Consider the following 25,640-nt stretch of genomic DNA (forward strand, 5'->3'; position numbering starts at 1 on the left):
AGTCATCACCTGAGGAGGTCTGCTGCTGGAATGAAGCTCCAGATATTCACAAGATATTCTAGATCTTAAAATAAAGCATTTTTATATTTGATTTATTGTTCATTAGCCTGCTTCACATTGTTTGATTCTATGTGTTGGATATAAATAGAACTTTGATCCACAACCTCCACAAACACTCTTGTCCAACTTTTGTGCCCAGATTTTCTCCTCCTGAGGCACCAAATCAAGTCAAGTCATTTTATTTGTTTGAACCAAATCACAACAAAGTTCTCTCATGACTCTTTACTAGTAGTAAAGAAGTCTGCTTCTCCAGCTGAGTCAACAGATTCCTGTGTTGCTTGAGTCATTGTGTATCCTGGCTGCATTCAGCGCTTTCACCGCTGCAGCCTAGCTTGATTGCCAGTCAGGACAGGTGTTATTAAGAATGGAAGAGGGGACAGTTTTGGCAGGACAAGTTGCTCCACATTCAGGAGATGGTGGGAAGTTTCAAAGCTGCCATAAATCTTGATGACAAACTTCTTCACTGTGTGGGAGGTTCAGAGTCCCTGGTTTGATTGCAGCTTTGACCTGAGCAGGTGTTCATCCACATCTCAGTAACGGGACACTTTATCACACCAGTGGACAAACATCAGCATTCATCACCCAGCAGCTCCTCTGATCAACAGACCAAGCTGAAGTATTCTGAGAAGGAGGGCATGGATCCCTCTACCTCTCACATGCTAAGCTAGCACTCTACCATTGGAGCTAAGTCCCTGCTAATGAGCATCAGATAATGCAGGTTGACCTTCATGCAGGGTTGAATGAGCGTCACCACTTGAAGCTTCTCTGGTTCAACAAAGCCTTGGGACCAAGACAGGAATTGGAACCTGTGCAGGTCCAGACCCATACTGAAGTTGGTGGAGACAATTGTTTCAACCAGGGACTGAATGAAAAGACTTGCCCAGACTCCTGCTCGCTCTTCTGAACCGACCCCTCATCTCTGTGTGGAGTAAACATCAGAGGTGGGGGGTGCAGGTTCTGCTTTGACCTCCTGACCTCCTGGGTAAAGCAGTGGAGATGTTGAGCTTGAAGGAGTTGACGGCCTCCTTCATCTTCTCATTGGTTTGCTAAACTCAGCATCATGAAATGTTGCTGAAATTCAACATGTCAGCTGAGGCCAGAGATTCCTGCGTTCCCTGAGTCCTTGAGTGTCGTCTCTGTTGTTTGAAAGCACAAAGCTGTTCCTGATGGTCCAGTGTGTCAGATTCTGGGCTCCCACAGCTGTAACTGGGGTTTGAGCTCCGTTAAGGGACTGGTTTTGTGGAGAGAACCAAGCAGAAGAATTGACAGTTTCAGCAGGAAAGGTGACCATTGCTCCACAACCTCAGTCCCAGGATTCATTCCTGCCTCACCCAGCATGGCCCTATGATCAACAGAAATGAACTGCCAGTGGAGGTCCTCAGTAATCCAGGTCATGGTTTCTCTAGATTGCTGTGTTGTAGTCAGGACACTTGCAAATATCAGCCTCTTTCCTCCATGATCTCTCATTCTTTCTGTTCTCTCCATTTCTCCTCTTCGTTTCTACTCCTTGCTGACTGTTGTTCCTCATTTGTGGCAGAGTTCAGTCAGTGGACCAGACATTTTGCCACTACACTGTCCATCATCAGGGCATTTAACATCCAGGACTGGCTCCCAGATCATCGCCATGACCTCATCCCCTGCACCAGTGGACAGTTCATCAAGGATGGCAAACATGTGGGTCTCAATTCCCCTCCATCTTTGTAGGTTGGTTACATTTCCTCCTGGTCTTTAATCCATCTTTAGTTGACATTTTTCTGTTGAGCCCAGTTTGTTGACTGCCAGGCTGTCTTACTTTTCAATGGCACAGCAGCAGACAGCAAGAGGGTTGCTATGGTGCAGTTGGTAAAATCCCTATCAATGGTCTGCAGAAATATGCTGGGAGTTCTTTTTTATTATGAACCAGAATTCAAGGACTGACCAAGGAAACCACAGCACAGAATTTAGAGATCAAAGAAAGAAATCAAAGACAGAACCTGAAGATCAGGAAATGGCACAGATCAATGAGATCCATGGACTCATCAGTGAAGGTTTTCTTTCAGGACATTTTCTACCCAGAGTGATAAAAGCAGCCAACACCTCCAGCACAGAGAGGAGAGACCTGCCACACCTCTCCAGAGACCTGGGACATGATGGCAGTGGTGGGCTTTGAACCCACGCTTCCTCAGAGACTGGAGCCTAAATCCAGCACCTTAGACCACTCAGCCACACTACCTCACTGAGCAGGTCAGTGAGTTGGTCTGCTAAAGGCATGTTGAACAGGAAGTAACAATGATTTCAAACTTATTCTGAAGGGTGACCCCTTCCCTCCCGTGGTCACAGGAAGTGACGACAGCACCGCTTGAAGAAGCCAGGAAAGAAATGGTAAAAGGACTCAATTTAAACAGAGCCTTTCTACCTCAGCATACCATGCTAGCAAACCTCCTTTTGTCTGGTTTGGACGGACAGACAGACAGACAGACTACTTTATTAATCCCTTTTGGACGTTCCGCGAGGGAAATTGCACTCTCCTCAACATACATTCACAGCACTGTTACCATAGATTAGACTAAAAATAGCAAAGAAGAAAAAACAAAGACTATATATATATATATATATATATATATATATATATATATATATATATATATATGTATATATACATATATATATATATGTATATGTATATATGTATATATGCATATATACATGTGCGGGTGCCTGTGTGTACCTGGATGGTTATGTATATGTGCATAGTGACAGGAATAATCATAATATTAATTGTTCTTAATTGTTATTATAACAATAATAATGATGATGATATAATATAATAATGATGATGATATAATATAAAACATATAATAGTTATAATAAAATAATAATAGCAGTAGTAACAAGAATTATATAATAATAATAATACAAAATAATAAATGCTCATGATAATTATTATGAGCAAACAGACATTATGAACAAGCATTACAAACATTGTTCATTACAAACATTATGCTCATAAATAATAAATGCTCATAATAAAAAATAATAAAATAATTATGATAATAATAATAATAATAATAATAATAATAATAATAATAATAATAAATAAAAAAAATAATGTACAGTCTCTTATATTGCACGAGTGTCCGGTTGTTATTGGGTTAAGCTGATGGTGCTCAGCCCTCTCCTACAGTCCTTCTGTTGGCCCTCCCCTCCTCCAGTGAGGAGTTTAACAGTTTAATGGCTCGGGGGATGAAGGAGGTCATCAGTCTGGTTGTTGTTTGGTGACTGTGGATGAACACACAGGAGAAGTTGAGCATGAATCTGTGTTCCTGTTCACTTGAATACATGCAGGAGTGTGAGGTGGAAATACTACTGTTTATTTTTGTTCTGATTTCAGAACTGTTGACACAACGGTGTCAGATTAAAGCATCTCCACCTTCCAGATGCTGGTCTCCTTCTGGGGTCCTGACTGACCTCCATCTTGTGTTCTGGATCCACCTGAACCCAGCAGCTCCAGATCCCTTCACTCCCTTACAGGGATAGAAAATGGCTGCTGGATGGAAGTCCCCCAACTGTGGCTGTTCTGAAACTCTTCTCCTCAGTCACTCCTGAGTTGACACTGAGATGGAAACTCTGAGTATCAGGTTCAGAACAGCTGATCTGAGTTGGTCCAATCAACTGTGAGTGTGTTCACCTTGAGTGTCACACGTGCACAACCACCACAAAATGACATCATCAATGGAGCCCTGATACCACAAGTCACCATGACAACCAAGAACAAAATAACAAGTTACTTTGAAACAAGACCTTCATATATTTATGATGACATCACCAATATGAGCCTTTTCTCTTTTCCAGGCTGTCTTACTTTTCAATGGCACAGCAGCAGACAGCAAGAGGGTTGCTATGGTGCAGTTGGTAAAATCCCTATCTATGGTCTGCAGAAATATGCTGGGACTTCTTTTTTATTATTAACCGAAATTCAAAGACTGACGAAAGACACCAAAGCACAGAATTTAGACATCAAAGAAAGAAATCAAAGACAGAACCTGAAGATCAGGAAATGGCACAGATCAATGAGATCCATGGACTCATCAGTGAAGGTTTTCTTTTGGTTCATGGTCACTTGTTGTCGTACTGGTGTGATGATGTCAGACCCTTCACATTCAGTTCAAACAGACTCCAAAGTGTAGCTGTGATGTAGAGGGCAGCAGCCTTGTGCTTGGTTCCGTCATGGTTCTCTGCATTGTTAGCAAACTCACCAAAGACCTCCCTGAAAGCAGGATCATTTTCCCAGAGTGCTTTTTTAACCAAGTACCAATTTGTCCCTCTTTAAAAAACAACAAACAAAGATGAGGTCAGACTGAGATGGACGAGATGATATGGATGTGATTTATGGCTTTCAAACACCAAATATTCAATTTTTCTTCAGGGCTTTTGAGAGGTTCTGGGTAATGAATGAAAATTTAAATTGGACAGAAACGACATGCGGGGTCACTGTGTGTGTTTACACGTGTGTGTATTTCTTGTTTTATGGTGTTGGAGACCATTTCCATCATCAACACTAATCAGGAGTCCTCGTCCTCATGGGGACCAAAGACCGGCCCTGATGCAGCTCAATGCAGTTTGTGAGTTCTTTCAGAGTGAAGGTCTGGATTGAGTTTAGTTTGAAATAAAGATTAAGATTCAGTTGGTTAAGATTAAGATTAAGATTAAGGTTAGGCTGCACATAGAATGAACTTGATCCAATGTTCTCATAAGAATAGCTGGGCACACCTGAGTGTGTTTACATGCAGACTTCCTCTTGTGACAACTGATGTCATTGGAAACCATCTTGAGGAGATTTGGAGAAAGTTCAATCTTTTAGCTGCAGTTACAGCGATTTACAACACTGCAACAACAACAAAAAACACCCCTCCACAAACACTCTTGTCCAACATTTGTGCCCAAATTTTCTCCTCATGAGGCACCAAATCAGGTCAAGTCAGTTTTATTTGTTTAGAACCAAATCACTACAAAAACAGCCATTAAGTTGATCTGGTTGGCACTGGTATTTGTTCTTGCTGCAGCTCAGGAGTGATTCAGGAGAAGAGTTTCAGAACAGCCAAAGTTGGGGACTGGAATTCTAAAATGTCCCCTGGAACCAAACAACCTTGGGAGGTAAAACCTGCAATCATAGCCACTCAGATGCAGCAGCAGAAGAAGCTGTCATCTACCCTGACAGTCAGAGCATCAAGTCAAGAAAACATCACCATCTTGTAGTTCCAAACCTTCACCTGTCAGATTCAGCTACTTCTTATTGTGGGACTTTAAATTTGAACACAATGGAATTTGGACAAGGAGTTTTCCTTCAAGTCCAAACATCATCGTCCAGCCTCCAACCAGAGGTCCATCAGTTATCATGGAGCCACAGGTGGAGTCTGGATTCTTTTCTAGAATGAGACGGCAATGACAGTCCTGCCAAGTGACATCACTGACATGACTGGATGACTTCAGTCACATGACTGGATGACTTCAGTCATGTGACAGGATGACTTCAGTCACATGACTGGATGACTTCAGTCACGTGACTGGATGACAGTGTAGATGCCAATGTAGAGGTTGGGGAAATAGTCTCTGAGAATCCAACTTGAACCCACGCCCTCCTTGTTCTTCAAAAACCCAAACAGCGACCATCAGTCTCCCTCAAATCCTGTACTTGGTTCAATGTTGCTGTTCCATTTTGCAGCAGTAGGTGTCCTTGTGATACCAGGTTCAGTTCAAGAGTCCCAACTCCAGCTCATGTTGGTGACCTCAGTGGCAGGTAAAATGGCGCTTCAGTGGATCATGTGATCAACTCTTGTGTGTCCTCACTGCTCCACAGGTCTGTCAAATGTTCTGTAAAATAGTTGGACCCAGCAGAGCTGCTAGATTAGGAGTTGATGGAGTCGTTGCAGATACCAGGGTCCAAAGTCCAGCTTGAACCTGGTTTGTGCAGTTCTTTGTCAAGCTAGCAGCCATTCTTGTCACTGCCAAGCTAAAGTGACTTCTGTCAACAAAGGTAAACATACAAAAGGACATTTCTACTGGCAGTTCAAGATTTTGATCAAACTCCTTTTTCCAGGTCTGTCAAATGTTCTGTAAAATAGTTGGACCCAGCAGAGCTGCTAGATTAGGAGTTGATGGAGTCATTGCAGATACCAGTGTCCAGTTCCATCCTCACTACCCCTGGTGACCATGTCAAAGTGTCCTTGAGTAAGATACTGAACCCCTAAATACTTCTGATGAGTAGGTTGGCTCCTTGCATTGCAGCCTTCAGCATCAGTGTGTGAGTGTGTGTGAATGAGAGGACATTGTTCAGCTCCTTGAGTGCTGCTGAGGTAGAAAGGCTCTGTACAAACTGAGTCCTTTTACCATTTCTTTCCTGCCTCTAGCAGCGCTGTTGTCACTTCCTGTGACCGTGGAGGGAAGGGGTCCCCCTTCAGAATAAGTTTTATATCATGATGTTACTTCCTCTTCAACACTCCTTTAGCAGACCAACTCAGAGAACAGCACAGTGAGGTAGTGTGGCCGAGTGGTCTAAGGCGCTGGATTTAGGCTCCAGTCTCTGAGGAGGCGTGGGTTCAAATCCCACCACTGCCATCATGTCCCAGGTCTCTAGAGAGGTGTGGCAGGTCTCTAACTGCCTCTCCTTTCTCTTCCACTGGTATCTTCAAACCTGTGACCGAAAGAAGAACCCTCTTCTGAGTCCACAGACCTGAGCATCGCTGCTCTGACTACCAGGTTACCTCCTGGTTATCAGAGTGAAGTCATGGTGAGGTAGTCAGTTGTTCATTTTGTTTTATGACAGAGGCCTCATTGTGAATTAAATAATCCTATTTCTTTACTTGACGTTTCACGCTGTTTCGATTGAAAAAGACCAGTTCCTGGAGAAGATCTTCCAGGGGTCCAGGTTAAAGCGGTGCCCCAGCTGGCACCAGGCGCTGACCCAGGTCCTGCATGGGAGATACTGTCAGTTCTGTTCTGCCCTGCTCACAACCACAGGCTGGTGTTGAGGCCTGCAGCAACCAGGGCCCCAGTCACCAAGAGTATAAAGGCTGGTCATTGTGGCAGTGGGAGGAGTCAAAATGAAGACAGACCAATGTGAGCAGGACGTTACTGGAGAAGTCATCCATCCACTTTCTATTCTTATCCTTTAAGGGTCACGGGGGGGGGGGGGGGCGATCCCAGGTGACATTGTTCAAGAGGCAGGGTTCACCCTGGACAGGTCACCAGTCCATCAGGAGAAATGAGGTGGTCGGTATCATGCAACCTAAACTAAAACATTAGCCGGATCAAATTCAGATTAAAGCAAGAGTCTCCAGATCAAAGTCAGAATTCCTGATGATGTCATCAGGGCTTTGACAGTAGCTAGAATTCTGTCTTTGATCTCAGGAGGACATGAAAGAAACCCAATTGAGGAAAGTAGAGGAGAACATTCAGCTTCATTAGAAACACTTGAACTGTTGAACAGTAGAATTTGTTTGAAACAGTTTACAACACTGAGGGACAGGATTGAAGAGGGAAGAGTTTTCTACTTTAAATTTAATTCTATCAAGTCAAGTCAATTTTATTTATTTTGTGCCAAATCCCAACAGAAGTTATCTCATGACACTTTACAAGTTTATCTAATGAGACAGGTACCCTGGAAGGTATCACCTTGGCCCCCAGCACCACCCTAAGGAACCTAGGAGTTCTCTTTGATCAGGATCTGTCCTTTCATGCCCACATTCAGCAAATTTCTAGGACTGCTTTCTTTCATTTGTGAAACATTGCTGAGATCAGACACATCCTGTCTCAAAAAGATGCAGAAGAACTAGTCCATGCCTTTGTCACTTCCAGGCTGGATTACTGCAATTCCCTCCTATCAGGCTGCACCAGGAGGTCCCTAAAGACTCTCCAGCTGGTCCAGAACACTGCTGCCTGACTAGAACTAGTAGAAGAGACCATGTCTCTCCTGTACTGGCCTCTCTGCATGGCTCCCTGTCAAATTTAGAAGAGAATTCAAAATTCTCCTTCTACCATCAAAGTCCTTAACAGTCAGGCTCCTTCATACCTGACAGAGCTCATAGTTCCATATTATCCAGCTAGAACCCTTCACTCCCAGGATGCAGGGTTACTGGTGGTTCCTAGAGTTCTAACAGTAGACTGGGAGCCAGAGCCTTCAGCTATCAGGCTCCCCTCCTGTGGAACCGTCTCACAGTTTCAGTCCAGGATGCAGACACCCTCTTGACCTATAAGAGCAGACGAAAGACCTTCCTTTTTGATCAGGCTTACAGTTGGGCTGCTTAGGCTGGCCCTTCGATATGCTGCTATCGGCTTAGACTGCTGGGGGATCTCCCATGGTGCACTGGGCTTCTCTCTCCTCCTTTCTGTCCTCCTATATGTGTCATACATAAATCATACTCATATGTATTACTAACTCGTCTCCTTCTCCAGAGCCTTCAGGCTCCCCTCATCCCAGATGTGGGTGCTGCTGGAGGAGGCTGCAGACCTGAAGAGGCTCAAGCTGCCACCCATAGCTCCACCTGCTCACCGTCTGTCCATCAGTCTCTTCACTTCTCTCTCTCTTTATCTCTGTCCCTCTCTTTCCTTCTGCATATCTGTCTTCCTCCATTATCTGTCTTTGTCTCTGCCCCGCTCTCCTGCTCTCTTTCCCTCCAACTGGTCAAAGCAGAAGGCCGTCCCCACTGATCCTGGATCTGCTCGATGTTCCTGTCTGTTAAAAGGAAGGTTTTTGTCGCTGCTGTTGCAGGATGTGCTGCTGATGGAGAATTGTTGGGTGGAGGTTCATTGAAGGAGTTTGGTGCTGGACCTGCTCTACTAGTAAAGAGTCATGAGAGAACTTTTGTTGTGATTTGGTGCAATACAAATAAAACTGACTTGACCAGTGTTATTTGTGGTCTTTTGTTAATTGCATGCCACATGAAATTATTGTTGGTCACTTTTCTAGCGACTGTCTCACAGTGGCAAGACAAGAACACTTCTACTTTTAATGTTGACAGTTTGTTCAACACTAAACTTCATCCAGTACCATGTTGTCAAACACTGGAACCTCCACAGCACCTGAACAGGGACTTGAACCCTGGACCCTCAGATTAAAAGTCTGATGCTCTACCGTCTGAGCTACTCAGGCTCTTTCTACAGCATTGAGACAGGAAAAGAAACACCTGTGAAGGTCAAACTGATGCTTTCTTGACTTGTTCAGTCCTCCATGTTAAAGTCCACCATGCTTTTGATTGGCTCTGATTCTCTGTGGCAAAATCCAACAAGAGGCTCCAAAAATGTCCTGAATGTCACAAGAATGCACAGGACAAGATGTTAGTTTCCTTCATGTCTGCAGTTCCTCCACTGGAAAGTAAAGTCAATGCTGCTCCTCTGCTGAAACCTGGGATCGGACCAGGGACCTTTAGATCTTCAGTCTAAGGCTCTCCCAACTGAGCTGGTTCAGTTCTGAGTGAGGGCCCTGCTTCTGTCATTTATAATCTCTTCCACTCTCACTGGACCTGAGAGAGGATTGGAGCTTCTGAAGTCCTGACACAAATCAAACCAGGGACTTTGAACTACACAGTGAAGGAGTTGGTCATCAAGGTCGATGGCAGCTTATTAAGTTCTAGCTTTTATCAAATATAAGAAATGTAAATGAATTCAACATTGATTGCATTTCTCTCCTTTCTTTGGTGCCCTCAGACTTTCTGAGAACTGTAGGAGGAACTGCTCTCTGCTCTCTGTTTGTTCTGCTCAATGGAGGAAGGAATGGAGCTCTAAGTTTTCCAGTTCCTACATCAGTGAATGGACTTTCTGTGCTGCAAGGAACCAAAGCTACTAAGGAGGATTACAGAGTTTGTCCTTGCTGGAGTCAGTGACTTAATAGAGTCTAACAAAGGGTTGAACCTGAATGAGACAGTCACCCTTCAACATGGGGCCATAGCAGAGTGAACCAAGAACACTACAATGGGGGTGAGAGTGGAGCCATGATGGATTCACAGTTCATCACCTCCACCATCATGTGGACCACCTGATCACCTCTCCCTCAACCTCTAAATAAATCATTCCCTGACCAGGAATCAAAACCGGGCCGCGGTGGTGAGAGCGCCGAATCCTAGCCACTAGACCATCAGGGACCACACTGAGCTCTCCAACAAAAGAGACTATACACAATGACTCAAGAACACAGGACTCTGTTGTCTCAGCTTGAGATGCAGAGGGTCCACCAAGACCACCACACACCTCAGCCCCCTAAAGACAGTCCACCCCCAGGATCAGCTTCTATCACTCAGTGGTCCAGAACCATCATGAAGCCTGATCATGAATGTGAGCAAAGCTCTTGGAACAGGCCTGCTGCCACCACAACTAAGATCCTGCAGGTCACTAGAAACTCCAGTGTCCAGCTGACAGTGGACGTTCCTCTGATCTGTGGTGGTGCTGAGTTTAGCAAACATCTCCAACAAGAAGATGAAGGAGGCCATCAACTCCTCCAAGCTCAACATCTATACTGGCTTTACTGGGAGATCAGGAGGTCAAAGCAGATCTTCCCCCTCCACCTCAGATGGTTTCTACTCACAGAGATGAGGGACCAGTTCAAACCAGCTACCTGGAGCTCCCTTAAGCCATTGTCCCCCTCAGCTAACATCTGGATCTGGACCTGCACCGGTGCTGACTTGTGTCTTGAGTCCCCAGAGTTTGTTGAACCAGAGAAGCTTCAACTGGTGACGGTCGTACAACCAAGCGTGAAGGTGAGCCTGCATTGTCTGATCTGGAGCTAACAGGAATTAGCAAGTTAGCGACTGTTCTAGAGTTGCTGCTGAGTTGAATTTGAATTTATTTGTTAAAATGTTCCAGTTTCTATGAGGTCAGGGAAGACTGGTGTGGATCCAAAGGTCCCTGGTTGGATTCCCACCTCTCACAGAGGACCTGATGCTTCACGTGAGCTGTGGGATTAGTCTTTACTGCTGAGACAGAAAGAATCCTCCCACATTGGCTTCTTTTAACTGTCAACATTGGTTTGGCTCATTGGAACATTTTTAAACCCTCGTTGCTCAGATTTTCCATTAATTTGATCATGACTTTTGACAAATGTTCTGTTTATTGATTAAATAATCACTTCAGTTATGAATTTAGTGAGTCAACCAGATTTGGTCCATGACAAAAGTTAGTCTGGTTATTATTCAGTTTCCTTCCAGTTGGAACACACACACACACTTGCACACACACACACACACACACACACACACACACACACACACACACACACACACACACACACACAAACACACACTCACACATTTTGTGAACCAACTCAGGAGTCATCAGGTGTTTTACTCAGAGGGATTCATTCATGATAAATGAGCATGGAGGAGACCCAGTAATCATCAACACAAGCGTCACATGAGCAGGTCACCACCCACTTTTATTGATTGGTTCTTGTAAGAATCACTCCTAACGCCATCAGGATGTCATTTTTTGTCCTGCCCTGTCTCAACTGTTGGAGCACAACTACAGCCTGAACTCTGCCACTACCTTATCCCTCCCTAACAACCTCATACAGACCCACTATCTGGACTAGCCTGACCCCCCTGACCCTCATCAGTCACTCGTAGCGCCTCCCACTGGAAGGAATAGGAGCATCTGTGAGCTCTGACTGTTGGGATGGACATCCATGTGATGAAGAGCTGTTTTAAACAGGGAATCAGTTGACCTCTTGACCTGTGTGGGCAGGTACAGAGGGACGATTCCATCATGAACAATAATATTACTAAACAAATGGGTCTTTAGCTTCTTTCTAAAGGTGTCCACAGCGTCCTCATGTCCAGTGGGAGAGCGTTCCAGAGTCTAGGAGCTGCAACCTGGAAGGTTCACTCTCCTTCACTGAGGCTGAATCCCTGTGGTCAGTGAGGATAAGGGACCCCACAGGTATCACTAAAGTGCTTTAGACTGCAAAGCACTCAGCTAATCAAGCTGGGATCAACTGCTGTGGTGATCAAGGTATCATCATATATAACAAACAAAGAAAACAAAGTTGAGGAAAAGCACACAAAGAAGAAACTATGAACATAAACAGAGCATCTTCTACACCAGATGTCTCACGGCTCAGTAGACCTCTGGTTTGACCCGTAGCAGGTCCAGTCTCCAGGGTGCCCCCATCATTCTGCTTTTCAGTTGCAGGACATGCAGCAGAATCCCATCGCTCCTCTGCAGAAGAACATATGAGAGCGTCTGCTTGCTCTTCTCTGGCTGGACGTAGGGGAGAGTCTGTTTGCTCTTCTCTGGCTGGACGTAGGGGAGAGTCTGTTTGCTCCTCTCTGGCTGGACGTAGGGGAGAGTCAGCTTGTTCTTCTCTGGCTGGACGTAGGGGAGAGTCTGCTTGCTCTTCTCTGGCTGGACGTAGGGGAGAGTCTGTTTGCTCTTCTCTGGCTGGACATCGGGGAGAGTCTGCTTGCTCTTCTCTGGCTGGACGTCGGGGAGAGTCTGCTTGCTCTTCTCTGGCTGGACGTAGGGGAGAGTCTGCTTGCTCTTCAGAAGTTTGCTGGACCTTCACTTGAAGGCCATGATTTTCCTCTTTCAAACAGCTTTTTAAATCATGAAGATTTCCCAGGATTTCCCACTGAGCACTGTTCCTTTTCTTCTTTTTTGTTCTCACTGCACATAGAAGACTCTGAACTACACCGTTCAGACTCTCACTCTTTGTGGGGTCCTGGTCCTTCCTTGATTCGAGGTGGGCCAACTCTGCAGTGAAGGTCTCTGTCTCCTGAGATGCAGTAGAAACTCGTCTCCTCAAACATCCATTTTCTTCCTCTCTCTCCTCACTCTGAGATCTCAGCTGTTCAAGAGTCATCTTCTTCTCAGTGAGTTCTTCCCTCATTTTGTTCTTCTCTGCCTGGATGGAGTTGAGCTCACACTTGAGGTCACACTTCTCCTTGTAAACCATCTTCACCTCAAGCTGAAGATTGTGGACTTGTGTGTTCAGGTCTCTGATCTGAGTCTGGTTCTCCTCCCTCACAGATTCAAGGTTGCCCACCATGGCAGACATGTTCTCTACCAGCTGATATGCAATAATCTTCTCTTGTCCAAGACTAGAAACCTGTCCCCACAATTTCTGGTTTTCTGTCCATCTCTTGTCACACAGAGACTGAAGCTGATCAAGTGCACTTTTCTTCTCAGTCAGGTCTTCCTCAAGACATTTCATCTCCATCTGTTCACTCTCCCTCAGAGACTGAACCTGGGTCAGCTCTTTTCTGAGCTCATTGTTCTCTCCATCAACCTTCCTCCCCTCACACTGAAGACTGTGGACTGTTGCGTTCAGATCTTCTATCTGAGTCTGGTTCTTGTCCTGGACCGTTTTGAGGTTGGCCACCACAGCAGTGAGGTTCTGGAGCTCCTGGATTGCTCTTTTATTCTCACGTTCAAGAGTAGAAACTTGTTCCCTCAAGTTCTGGTTTTCTGTCTGTGTGTTGTCACACAGAGACTGAAGCTGCTCAAGGGCAGCTTTCTTCTCAGTCAGGTCTTCCTGCTCTGTCAGCCTTAGAGATGAAGGAGCAGGATCACATTGACCAGGATCATTCAGTGGATAAATACAGCTCCTACTGAGATCCACCAGATCTCTGAATGCTCCAACTACACAATCCAATGGAGTCATAGCCTTCTGTCCTGGGTTGATCTGAAGATCTTGAGCCAGACTAAATCTCCTGGAACTGTCAAGTGTTTAAAGACCAAAACTGCCCCATAAATGTGGAGTCTGGATTCTTTTCTAGAATGTGACGGCAATGACAGTCCTGCAGAGTGACATCACTGACATGACTGGATGACTTCAGTCACATGACTGGATGACAGTGTAGATTCCAATGTAGAGGTTGGGGAAATAGTCTCTGAGAATCCAACTTGAAGCCACGCCCTCCTTGTTCTTCAAAAACCCAAACAGAGACCATCAGTCTCCCTCAAATCCTGTACTTGGTTCAATGTTGCTGTTCCATTTTGCAGCAGTAGGTGTTGCTGTGATACCAGGTTCAGTTCAAGAGTCCCAACTCCAGCTCATGTTGGTGACCTCAGTGGCAGGTAAAATGGCGCTTCAGTGGATCATGTGATCAACTCTTGTGTGTCCTCACTGCTCCACAGGTCTGTCAAATGTTCTGTAAAATAGTTGGACCCAGCAGAGCTACTAGATTAGGAGTTGATGGAGTCGTTGCAGATACCAGGGTCCAAAGTCCAGCTTGAACCTGGTTTGTGCAGTTCTTTGTCAAGCTAGCAGCCATTCTTTTCACTGCCAAGCTAAAGTGACTTCTGTCAACAAAGGTCAACATACAAAAGGATATTTCTGCTGTCAGTTCAAGATTTTGATCAAACTCCTTTTTCAGAGCTGGAACCTTCCTCTGTGTCAGCTTTCTGTTCCCATCTCTATGGTAACGGTCAGTTTTGACCCACGTCTTCAATCAGCTGTCAAATAAACTAAAACAGTTTTCTATCCTCCAAGTTGTTTCCATCTCTTGGTGACCTTGTTAGGCTTCCTTATCCATGGAAATACTGATTGATTGATTGATTGTGTGTGTTTAGATGCATGTGTGACACTTCTGTGTGTTTTCTCTGCAGAGATGTTTCCTGCAGTTGAAGCACAATCCATTTGTCCTGCTGTCCTGACTGCTTGGGCAGTCCTGACACCTCTTTCTTCTGGAACCAGATCCTGAGTGGGGTTGTGGCTGTGGCTGTTCTGGTTGGTGTTGAGGCAGGGCTGCTGAGGAGGACGCTGTTGCACTCTTGGTGGATGTGGGTCCACAACACAAATGCATTCTATGCAGACACATCAAGGATGGTCTTTGTTTGTTGTGTTGTTGTGCAGGTCGATGGGAGAACGAGGCTGATGAGAGTCCCTGAAGCTCCCATGACTGGGAGAGGAGCTGCTGGCAGTGTTGCTGACAGTGCACTTCTGACTTCAGGTTTGGCTCTGTATGTTGCTTTATCATCTTATTTTGATAACTGGTCCAGACAGACCCTCACTATTTGATCATTCAGTGAACAACATTTGTTGGTTTGATTTGGTTTAACTAGAGGTTCTTGACAAAGTCAGAAAGACTTGATGCAGTCAACAAATTGATGTGCTTCTTTGCTGCATTTAAAACCTCCAACAGGTCACACAGGAGGAAGGTTAAATCATGTGACCATCATCATAACAGCTGTTGACCTTGTTTAACTAGTTGATGGTGCTAAATATCACCAGCTTGCTAACGTTAACTAGCTAATGTTGCTAGCCAGCTAATATTATTTTCTAACTTCAGGCCTAAATTTGGGATTGACTGTTAAAATTGTTCACCTCACCTTTGTAACACCAGGTTTTGTCTTGATGATGTCACTGTCACTGCCTTTCTGATTCTAAAATATAAATGCATCCAAGAATAAAAAGTCAAACTGCCCCTCCATGGAAACATCATATTTAATATACTGCAATATTCTTTTCCAGTGTACTACACTATATTTTTGTTTTATCAGAGAGACTTTAATGTCTGTCTTTGATCTCTAAACTCTGACTCTGATGTCATTGGTGGTGACTGAATTCTACCCCCTGACAGACTGGGAAGGCTCATATTGGTGATGTCATCATAAATATATGAAGGTCTTGTTTCAGTGAATTGAAGTGAAATAACTTGTTATTTTGTTTGTTGTTGTCATGGTGATTCGTGGTATCAGGGCTCCATTGATGATGTCATTTTGTCATGGTTGTACACATGTGACACTCAAGGTGAACGTACTCACAACTGATTGAGTATCAGGTTCAGAACAGCTGATCTGACTTGGTCCAGAGTTTCCATCTCAGTGTCAACTCAGGAGTGACTGAGGAGAAGAGTTTCAGAACAGCCACAGTTGGGGGACTTCCATCCAGCAGCCATTTTCTATCCCTGTAAGGGAGTGAAGGGATCTGGAGCTGCTGGGTTCAGGTGGATCCAGAACACAAGATGGAGGTCAGTCAGGACCCCAGAAGGAGACCAGCATCTGGAAGGTGGAGATGCTTTAATCTGACACCGTTGTGTCAACAGTTCTGAAATCAGAACAAAAATAAACAGTAGTATTTCCACCTCACACTCCTGCATGTATTCAAGTGAACAGGAACACAGATTCATGCTCAACTTCTCCTGTGTGTTCATCCACAGTCACCAAACAACAACCAGACTGAAGAACTCCTTCATCCCCCGAGCCATTAAACTGTTAAACTCCTCACTGGAGGGGGGGAGGGCCAACAGAAGGACTGTAGGAGAGGGCTGAGCACCATTAGCTTAACCCAATAACAACCAGACACTCGTGCAATATAAAAGACTGTACATTATTATTATTATTATTATTATTATTATTATTTTTATTATTATTATAACTATTATATTTTATTATATTATATCATCATCACCATTATTATATGATATCATCATCATTATTAGTGTTATTATTATTATTATTGTTATAATAACAATTAAGAACAATTAATATTATGATTATTCCTGTCACTATGCATATATACATAACCATCCAGGTACACACAGGCACAGGCACGTGTATATATGCATATATATATATGCATATATATATATATATATATATATATATATATATATATATATATATATATATATATATATATATAGTCTTTGTTTTCTCTTCTTTGCTATTTTTAGTCTAATCTATTGTAACAGTGCTGTGAATGTATGTTGAGGAGAGTGGAATTTCCCTCGCGGAACGTCCAAAAGGGATTAATAAAGTAGTCTGTCTGTCTGTTTGTCTGTCTGTCTGTCTGTCCAAACCAGACAAAAGGGGGTTTGCTAGCATGGCTGCTGAGGTAGAAAGGCTCTGTTTAAATTGAGTCCTTTTTCCATTTCTTTCCTGGCTTCTTCTAGCGGCGCTGTCGTCACTTCCTGTGACCGTGGAGGGAAGGGGTCACCCTTCAGAATAAGTTTGAAATCATTGTTACTTCCTGTTCAACATGCCTTTAGCAGACCAACTCACGAAACAGCTCAGTAAGGTAGTGTGGCTGAGTGGTCTAAGGTGCTGGATTAAGGCTCCAGTCTCTGAGGAGGTGTAGGTTCAAATCCCACCACTGCCATCATGTCCCAGGTCTCTGGAGAGGTGTGGCAGGTCTCTCCTCTCTGTGCTGGAGGTGTTGGCTGTTTTTGTCACTCAACAATGTGCAGTAACGCTGAGCTGCCTTCAAGCCAACAACATGGGCACAGTGTACCCAGAGCCACAGGCTCCTCCCAGTATATGCAGCACTGCCAGTGACCTCTGCTCCAGTGTAACGGTGACGCTCCAAACTGAAGCTGATCCAGGACCAGCTCAGGAGGAGACATGGAGCAGACAGGCTCTCTGATTTAATGCTGCTGTCTGTTGAGAGGAACATCCCAGTTGACTCCAACAAGGCTGCTGATGTCTTCAAACCCAGGACCAGAAGAAGAACCCTCCTCTGAGTCCACAGCCCTGAGCACCGCTGCTCTGACTACCAGGTTACCTCCTGGTTATCAGGGTGAAGTCATGGTGAGGTGGTCAGTTGTTCCTTGGGTTTTATTACAGAGGCCTGGGAGTTAAACACTGAAGTAAATCATTTTAATTCTTTACTTGAAGTTTCCTGCTGTTTAGCTGGAAATGTTTGACAACTTCCTCCATGCTGGTGCCCCATCACACACAACAGGTGCACTTGTCCTCTTTTCACCTCTGACCCTCAAACATTCAATAATGTCCACAACTTTGGCACCAGGAAGACAGCAGGTGATGGCACCTGGGAGTTCAACAGACCTGATGACTGAACCACCAATCACAAGGATTTCAGCCTCCATTGTAAACAGAGAGTTTAGATGAGAGAGAACCTGCTGTCAGCCTCACCAGTCAGGGCAGTGGCAGAGGCAGCAGAGTTGAATGAAGCAGGACCACCTGGCAGGTCTCAGCTGGAGGTGATGACATCACTTGTCCTCTTTTCACCTCTGACCCACAAACATTCCACCAGTGAACGTCCAGAGACTGAAGCATCAACAGTTCAGCAACAATGAATTCTTCAAATCACCTCTGAAATAAGAGATGAATCTTTACCTGCTGAGGCTTCAGAGCCAAATTGTGAACCTTCAACACTCACATTCCTGTTCTTGTCTCAATCCTGCTCTCCTAAATCAAGACCTGTTCAATAGATGGTCAAGCAGAGAGGAGCAGAGGAAGAGAGCTGGGCCAGAACCAGCGGTTGATGGATCAAAACCATCCTCTGCTAAAAGAAAGGAGCCAAATAAACCTGGTTGTTTTGAAATGTGGATCTGTTAAAAAGAGGTGGAAATCAGAATTCAAACCAACTGCTGAGTTGTCCAACCAGCCGTCACATCACCTCCTGAGCTCTCAGCCTCCTCTTGACCAGGTTCTGGATGCTGATTCAGCAGGAGACAGGAAAGTAATCAATGTTGAAGGAATTTCAAAGCGTCCATCAACCTGCAGGACAAACTCCTTCACTGTGTGGGAGGTTCAGAGTCCCTGGTTTGATTGCAGCTTTGACCTGAGCAGGTGTTCGTCCTCATCTCAGTAACAGGGGACACTTTATCACAGCAGTGGACAAACATCAGCATTCATCACCCAGCAGCTCCTCTGATCAACAGAACAAGCTGAAGTATTCTGAGAAGGAGGGCATCCATCCCTCTACCTCTCACATGCTAAGCTAGCACTCTACCATTGGAGCTAAGTCCCTGCTAATGAGCAGCAGATGATGGAGGTTGACCTTCATGCAGGGTTGGATGACCTTCACCAGTTGGAGCTTCTCTGGTTGACCAACATGTGGAATCTCTTTCAATACTCCAGTGGTGTTTAAGTGATGAAAATATGGGTTAGTGACTGGGAGGGTGTGTGTGTGTGTGTGTGTGTGTGTGTGTGTGTGTGTGTGTGTGAGAGAGTGTCTGTGTGTGTGTTTGTTTGTGTGTTTATATGCAGATTTTTCCCTCGAACAATGGTTTTTATTTGAAGCAAGAAAGCAAGAGCCTCCAGATCAAAGACAGAATTAATGATGATGTCATCAGGGCTTTTATTGTTTATTTATTTGTACCTAGAATTCTGTCTTTGATCTCAGGAGGACATGAAAGAAACTCAACTTTAAAAAGTATATGAGAGCATTCAGCTTGGTTAGAAAACATTTTGACTGTTGAACAGTAGAGTTTGTTAGAAACAGTTTACAACACTTAGAATTAAATTGAAGATACAAAAACCTTCCACACTTAAATCCTGTCTCTAACTTCAAACTGGGGATGAACATTTTTATAATCAATCTGTCTCTATGTGTTGGCCCTGCCATGGACTGGTGACCTGTCCAGGATAAACCCCGCCCCTCACCTGAAGGCTGCTGGGATAGGCTCCACCCCCACGAACCATTGCAGATCATCAATAACCAAAGCTACTAAGGAGGATTACAGAGTTTGGGAGTCAGTGACTTAATAGAGTCTAACAAAGGGTTGAACCTGAATGAGACAGTCACCCTTCAGTCCTTTTCCCTGTTTGAGGACGTCACCATTGTGGATACGGTTCCCCCTATTCCTTAAGATAGCCAACTGAATCCTTCGCTCTTTAGAGCCTTTTAGGAATGCAACTGCTCCAGCCACATCTGGCCTATCTTTATGTTTAGACTCTCAATGACGAGCCATTTTATGGTCAGGTTTTGAACAAAATGCACGATAAAATGTTTTATTGTACAATCTGCTGCCATCGTGTTTTTTTTAAGCATAGGGATGGTATCTCAGGTCCCAGGTGATTTTATGCATTCAGTGTGCTTGGGTGCTGTAAGGACACTTCTGAACATTTGGCTTAGGGGGCCTCTCAAATTCCCTTTACCTGCCGGCCTTGTCAACCGGATGTCTGACTGTTTGACAGGTTTACGCAATCATACTCCTGTAGAATTTGCCAGGAAACCTGAACACTGAGGGAACTTGATAGGTGGAAAGCAACCGGATTTAGGATGTTTTACTGTACATTGGGCCTGTCATTCTACCTTCATACCTGGACGCAAACATCTACAAAAATGTCATGCTGCTGTTTTCTGGCATTGCCATTTTAGTCAGCCAACACTCTCTTCATTGCACTGGCAGTATTCTGAGACATTGCAGCAGATGTCTGAGACACTGGACCAGAGAGGAAGACCTGCTCAGCCTCCTGCATGGACCAGTTCTGCAGCTCAGTGATGACGACGAGGGATTCAGCATTGAGTTCATTTTAAACTTTTTGGAGGAAACAACTGTAAATTAACCAGCAGTTACTGGTGATGCTTCACAGTTTCCAAGCTCAAACGGCCTCCTGCTTGTTGGACTCACAATTTCCAAAAAATGCAGACATCAAAAGTCAAATCATGGTTTTGTTTGGTTTTGTGTTGTTTTGTTTTTTACTGGAGGAAAACTTCAAATTGTGATGATGTGTCTGACTTAGAAACTGAACCCCCAAAAATCAAAAAGTCTCCTTCTTCTGTGCCGTGATCTCAGAGCTGATCATGATTGATCTCATCAATAATCCTTGGCAGCCGACCAGTCACACACAGCCCCCCCCCCGAACACACACACTGAGACATGCAGCAGCTCACAGTAACTGCCTCAGTCACACAGCAGATAGACTCCTTTCTATAACAAGATAAGCAGTAGAAAATGGATGGAAGTGATGATGAACTGATGAACAGGTGATTTGTCCAAAAGTCAACATCAGATTCATTTCCAATCTGTGGAAGCAGTTTCATCTTGAGGTTCCAGGTAAGAACAGCCAGCTGTGGGCTGACACACATCTCTTCAGGAGCACTTCTCTGCTCCAAACTTGCCAGGTTGAATTGTGTCTGTATTCTGAGGGCAGCAGGAGGACGGAGGAGTGAGGACACACACATTTGGAACTGAGAGCAGCTGTGTGTGGGATGTCCCCAGCAAAGATAAAACCAGCTCCTTCATGCTGGCTATGAAGGCTCACAGTCACACTGAGCCTGCTACAAATACTTTGATATGCAACAGACTGGTTTCTCTTCTGGTAGTTTGTTATCAACTGTTGTCACATTTAAGGATCAATTTAGCTGTTAAGATGAAGGCTCCAAAGGACCAGCTGGAGATGCCAGGGATTGAACCTGGGGCCTCATACATGCAAAGCATGCGCTCTACCACTGAGCTACATCCCCTCTGTCAGAGTCACTGTTTCACTGATGCAGGAACACAAACACAGACACAACATTTTTATTCTTCATTTTAGAGAAAAAAGGAAGTCAGCCTGTGATCTCAAAGGCTCTGTGATCTCAGGAGTTTCACTGTGATGTCAGCCCACACAACCTTAGACCACAGAGGCAAGTCAGGCTCCAGGAAGCTGAGGCTGCTCCGTTCTCAGTCCAGTCCAGAGTGAAGGTTTTCCTCTCAGAAGCTTTCCAATCCAGCCCAGATCCTCTCTGACTAGCAGGAGTCTTTGACCAGGAAATGAGAATTATATTGAACGTCTGCTCATCCTTAGAATGAAGTAAAAGTATTTGTGTTCCTAAAATAATCTCCAGATGCTAAGATCAATTATTAACATTGATTGACAGCTCTAAACTGACCCATCATCACAATACAGTTGCAAACTGAGGACTGGAATATTTAGAAATCCACAGTTGCTCATAACAACTGGTAGTACAAGTACACAGTAGAAACGACTGTAGGAAGTAGCAGTTGTGAGCCTTGAAGAAAATGCAGTAAAGACAGGAAGCCCCATCACATTGTCAGTGTTTCAGTGACTGGCATTGTGAAGAGACTGAGACAAAGTCAGTTATGAATGGAGGGCTGAGTTGGAGCAGAGGGGGGCAGGATCCTGGGGGTGGACTGTCTTTAGGGGGCTGAGGTGTCTGGTGGTCTTGGTGGACCCTCTGCATCTCAAGCTGAGACAACAGAGTCCTGTGTTCTTGAGTCATTGTCTATAGTGTCTGTTGTTGGAGAGCTCAGTGTGGTCCCTGATGGTCTAGTGGCTAGGATTCGGTGCTCTCACCGCTGCGGCCTAGGGTTCAAGTCCTGGTCAGGGAAGCTGTGGATACCCTGAGGTTCTAGCCAACTATGGACTGATAGCTGACCTCCCCTCCTCTCTAAAATCCTGGAGAAAGCAGCTGCTAATCAGCTGAGTGACTTCCTCCATAGCAAGAGTTGATTTGAGGGTTTCAGCCTGGTTTTAGAGCCCAGCACAGAGACAGCACTGGTAGAAGTTACTGGATATATAAATATATATTATAGATAAATATCGGCCGACTCACCAATGGCTGAGGAATACATTCAGTCAGTAGCATATCAGTCCTCTGAAGCTGTAACGTGAGCCCACTTCTACCGACTAGAGGAGAGGTAAAATTACACCTGAAATCTGAGGTTTGTCCCTCAAAAAGAACCGCGATGTACTAAAAGTTTCCTCCCCAGAATGATTCTATCAACAAACACTTTAAATTGATATTCTGGAGTTTTATTTCAGTCGCCTGGAATGTGCTGTGGAGTGAGTAAGATGGTATTTAAATGGCAGGCCTATCTACTCGCGCTAGCACTAGCATTGCAGATAGCGTCAGCAGGACCAGACCCAATGGGTCCAAAACTGTCTCCAGTTGCTGGGAGCACCCTGGTGAGCTGGGAAGGCCAAAGGTCCAGAAAAGTGAACCTCCCCTTCAAGACTGCAGCTGCTCAAGAATGCAGCTGCACGTGCATAGACAGGAACTAGGAGGAGAGACCACATCACCAATCCAGAACAGAGTTTAAAATCCTTCTCCTCACTCTGAAAGCTCTGAAAGGAAAATTCCAGCTAAAAAGGAACCTCAGGTGTGTTCTTGTGTTTTTATTATTTTGAACGACTGCAAATGGAACCCAGTTGTGGTGAATAGTAATAAAAAGAAGAAAGAGAAGTAACATCCATCCATCGGATTCTTCTGCTTATTCCTACACATTAAGGGTCACGGGGGGGCTGGAGCCTATCCCAGCGTCAACGGGCGAAAGGCGGGGTTCACCCTGGACAGGTCGCCAGTCCATCGCAGGGCCAACATAGAGAGACGGACAACCATTCACACTCACATTCATACCTACGGTCAATTTAGAGAATCAATCAGCCTCGTCCCCAATTGCAGGTCTTTGGACGGTGGGAGGAAGCCGGAGTACCAGAGAGAACCCACGCAGGAACAGGGAGAACATGGAGACTCACACAGAAAGATCCCACGCCCGAGCCGGGACTCAAACCTGGAACCCTCTTGTTGTGAGGCCACAGTGCTGACCACTGCACCACCGTGCAGCCCGAGAAGTAACATAATTTCTTAATTTCTGTATAGATTTGCCAATCCGATTCAAAACCAGATATTATCGCTGCCTGTTTTGCTTCATTTCTCCATCTCACTGCTTCTCTTAGTTCTGTGTCCACCCAGGGTGATTTCATATTCCTGACTGTATATTTTCTTAGAGGAGCATGTCCTTTCCTTGCAGTTACCACTCGGTTCTGATCAGAACACCCCACTGGTCTAGATAATGCTTTGGAACAGAAATAGCTCCAGTTTGGGAGTATGTGGTCTGTGCATGTTTCACTTTCGCCCCATCTTTCCTAGAACACTCTTGTTGATCTTTCCACCATCTGTGTTCAATTACATGTTCTTGCATCGCAGCTTCTCTTGAAGTGGACCAGTTCCAATCTATGTTTGTGTCTCCAGGCAAATAAATGTCTCGATCAAGATGGCGTCCTCTATCTAACATGAAACCTTGCACTTGGTGGTCTGGACACACCCTTCAAGCAATGGTTGAACATGAGGTAGACTGATTTGCACCCAGATCACTTCAGTATTGCAGCCATCAAATCCAATCTTACTTTTGCTGGAATGTGATTTTGTACATAAACTGCTCCACCTCCTCCATAGCTGTTCCTGTCTCTTGTAAAAATATTGTACCCCTGGATTCCCAGTGCATCCTCATTGAATGTATCATCAAGGTGAGTTTGTGATCTTGCCAATAGACGGATATCCAAGGACAAGAGTTGGGACACTTCTGTTATTCTATTTCTCAGGCTGCAGATATTTTTGTGAGCCGACTGAAACCCTTTTCTTGGTAAATTAATTACAATCATAATAAACATAAATGGGACTTAATCGTCTTTCCTTTATTTTGTGAACCATAACACACAACCACACAACCACACACACAGACACACACGATTTTCCAATTAACATACTGCAACCTCATCTTCTCGCCCCACCCCGACTGATGAACTATCTGGCCACGACTTGTCTTCCAATAACAATACAGCCACATGCAACAGGACAGTTTGTGTCCATGTGTAGAGTCAAAACATATATATACATACACACATGTACACACATGATGTCATCATAAAGAAACCCTTCCTCTGGGGAATTGTGAGTCATGTAATGTGCTATAGGGCCGAGTCGTTGTGCTTCTATTCCTTCTACAACAGCCACGGAAATATGGGGCGAGGTTTTATCAACCTGAAACAGTGACAAAGCCAAACCTCCAACGTTTGGTAAATAGAAAACACCTTTTGGGGTTCTTGCCAAAGTATCTGAGAACACAGAGAATTGTGATCCCATATTTGGGTCTAACAGTTTGAAGTAGGCAACATCCGTTCCTGTCATATCAACATGTAGAGTTACATGGAGGTCTTGTAAACCTGTTAACCTGGAATGATCTGGCAGGTCTTCTTTTCCTGCTAAGAAATCATCCGTCTGAATCCAGGACACCATCAGCATCTGATTGAAAAGGAGTACATGATAGAATAATAGCATCCTGTATTTACCGCCTGTAGCATGTTGAAGAAGCATTCAGAGTCATGGTCAGGGACTGTGGTATGAACGCCTTCAGGAGAACAATGAATAGTTGCACGCCACTTGGTGAACAAATCCTGACCCAATAGATTACTTGGTGAGTTATCAGTGATTACAAATGGATGCTCTCATGAAATGAGTCCAAACTGAACTTTGGCTGGTGCTCCAATGGACTTTGCATAGTTACTCCAGCAATTGCTACTGTTTTTATATTTTCAGAAGTAGGAACTAATCCTACACGGTTAGCATCTGACTTATTAATGGTGGAAACTGTTGCACCTGTGTCCCCTAAGAGTTCAGCAGATTTTCCATCTACTGATAATTCAACTTTAGGTTCAGCAGTTAGAGTTATTTGAGAGCATTCAGTTACAACTTTCTGTTTTTCATTTTCATTGTTGCACACTGGAAGACACTGAAGTGCTGTCCTATTGTTGAGGGGGATGCCACAGGTTCAGAGGCGGTCCTGGTCTGGGGCCCTGTTGAGTCTGAGGTCTGGGGTGCCAGTTTCCTCTTCTTGTTGGTCTTGGCCTTCAAACCCTCTACCTCTTCTAGGATACAATCCTCTTCATTAATCACTTCTTCTCCTTCATCATTTAACACATTTTTGTCCTGGTATCCTAGGTTTCCAGGTTCTAGTTCTTCTTCTAAATGCAGGGCTCCATTGAGCAGTGGGAGAGAGTGAGGCAGACAAGTTCTGCTCTCTTTTAGGAAGCTTGGACAGTTCACTAAGTGACGGAACAGGACTTTGGAGATCATCATTGGCAGCAGCAGCTGCTCAAGCAGAGGTGGAGGACTGAGTAGGTTTGCTATTGGGAGTCTG

The 25,640-nt window shown here is 44.6% G+C and overlaps 3 non-coding genes across 3 annotated transcripts; 1 reads left to right on the forward strand and 2 right to left on the reverse strand.

Moving 5' to 3' along the window:
- Positions 1-6,572: 6,572 nt before the first annotated feature.
- trnal-uag (transfer RNA leucine (anticodon UAG)) lies at positions 6,573-6,654 on the forward strand. Its single transcript has one exon. It is a non-coding gene; the product is annotated as a tRNA-Leu (tRNA).
- Positions 6,655-9,114: 2,460 nt separating this feature from the next.
- trnak-uuu (transfer RNA lysine (anticodon UUU)) lies at positions 9,115-9,187 on the reverse strand. Its single transcript has one exon. It is a non-coding gene; the product is annotated as a tRNA-Lys (tRNA).
- An 11,925-nt stretch (positions 9,188-21,112) lies between these two features.
- trnaa-ugc (transfer RNA alanine (anticodon UGC)) lies at positions 21,113-21,184 on the reverse strand. Its single transcript has one exon. It is a non-coding gene; the product is annotated as a tRNA-Ala (tRNA).
- Positions 21,185-25,640: the final 4,456 nt, after the last annotated feature.

The sequence above is a fragment of the Aulostomus chinensis genome, chromosome 1 (assembly GCF_037954235.1).
Source record: "Aulostomus chinensis isolate RoL2024-O1b breed Wild chromosome 1, RoL_Achi_v1.0, whole genome shotgun sequence".
Lineage (NCBI taxonomy): Eukaryota > Metazoa > Chordata > Actinopteri > Syngnathiformes > Aulostomidae > Aulostomus > Aulostomus chinensis.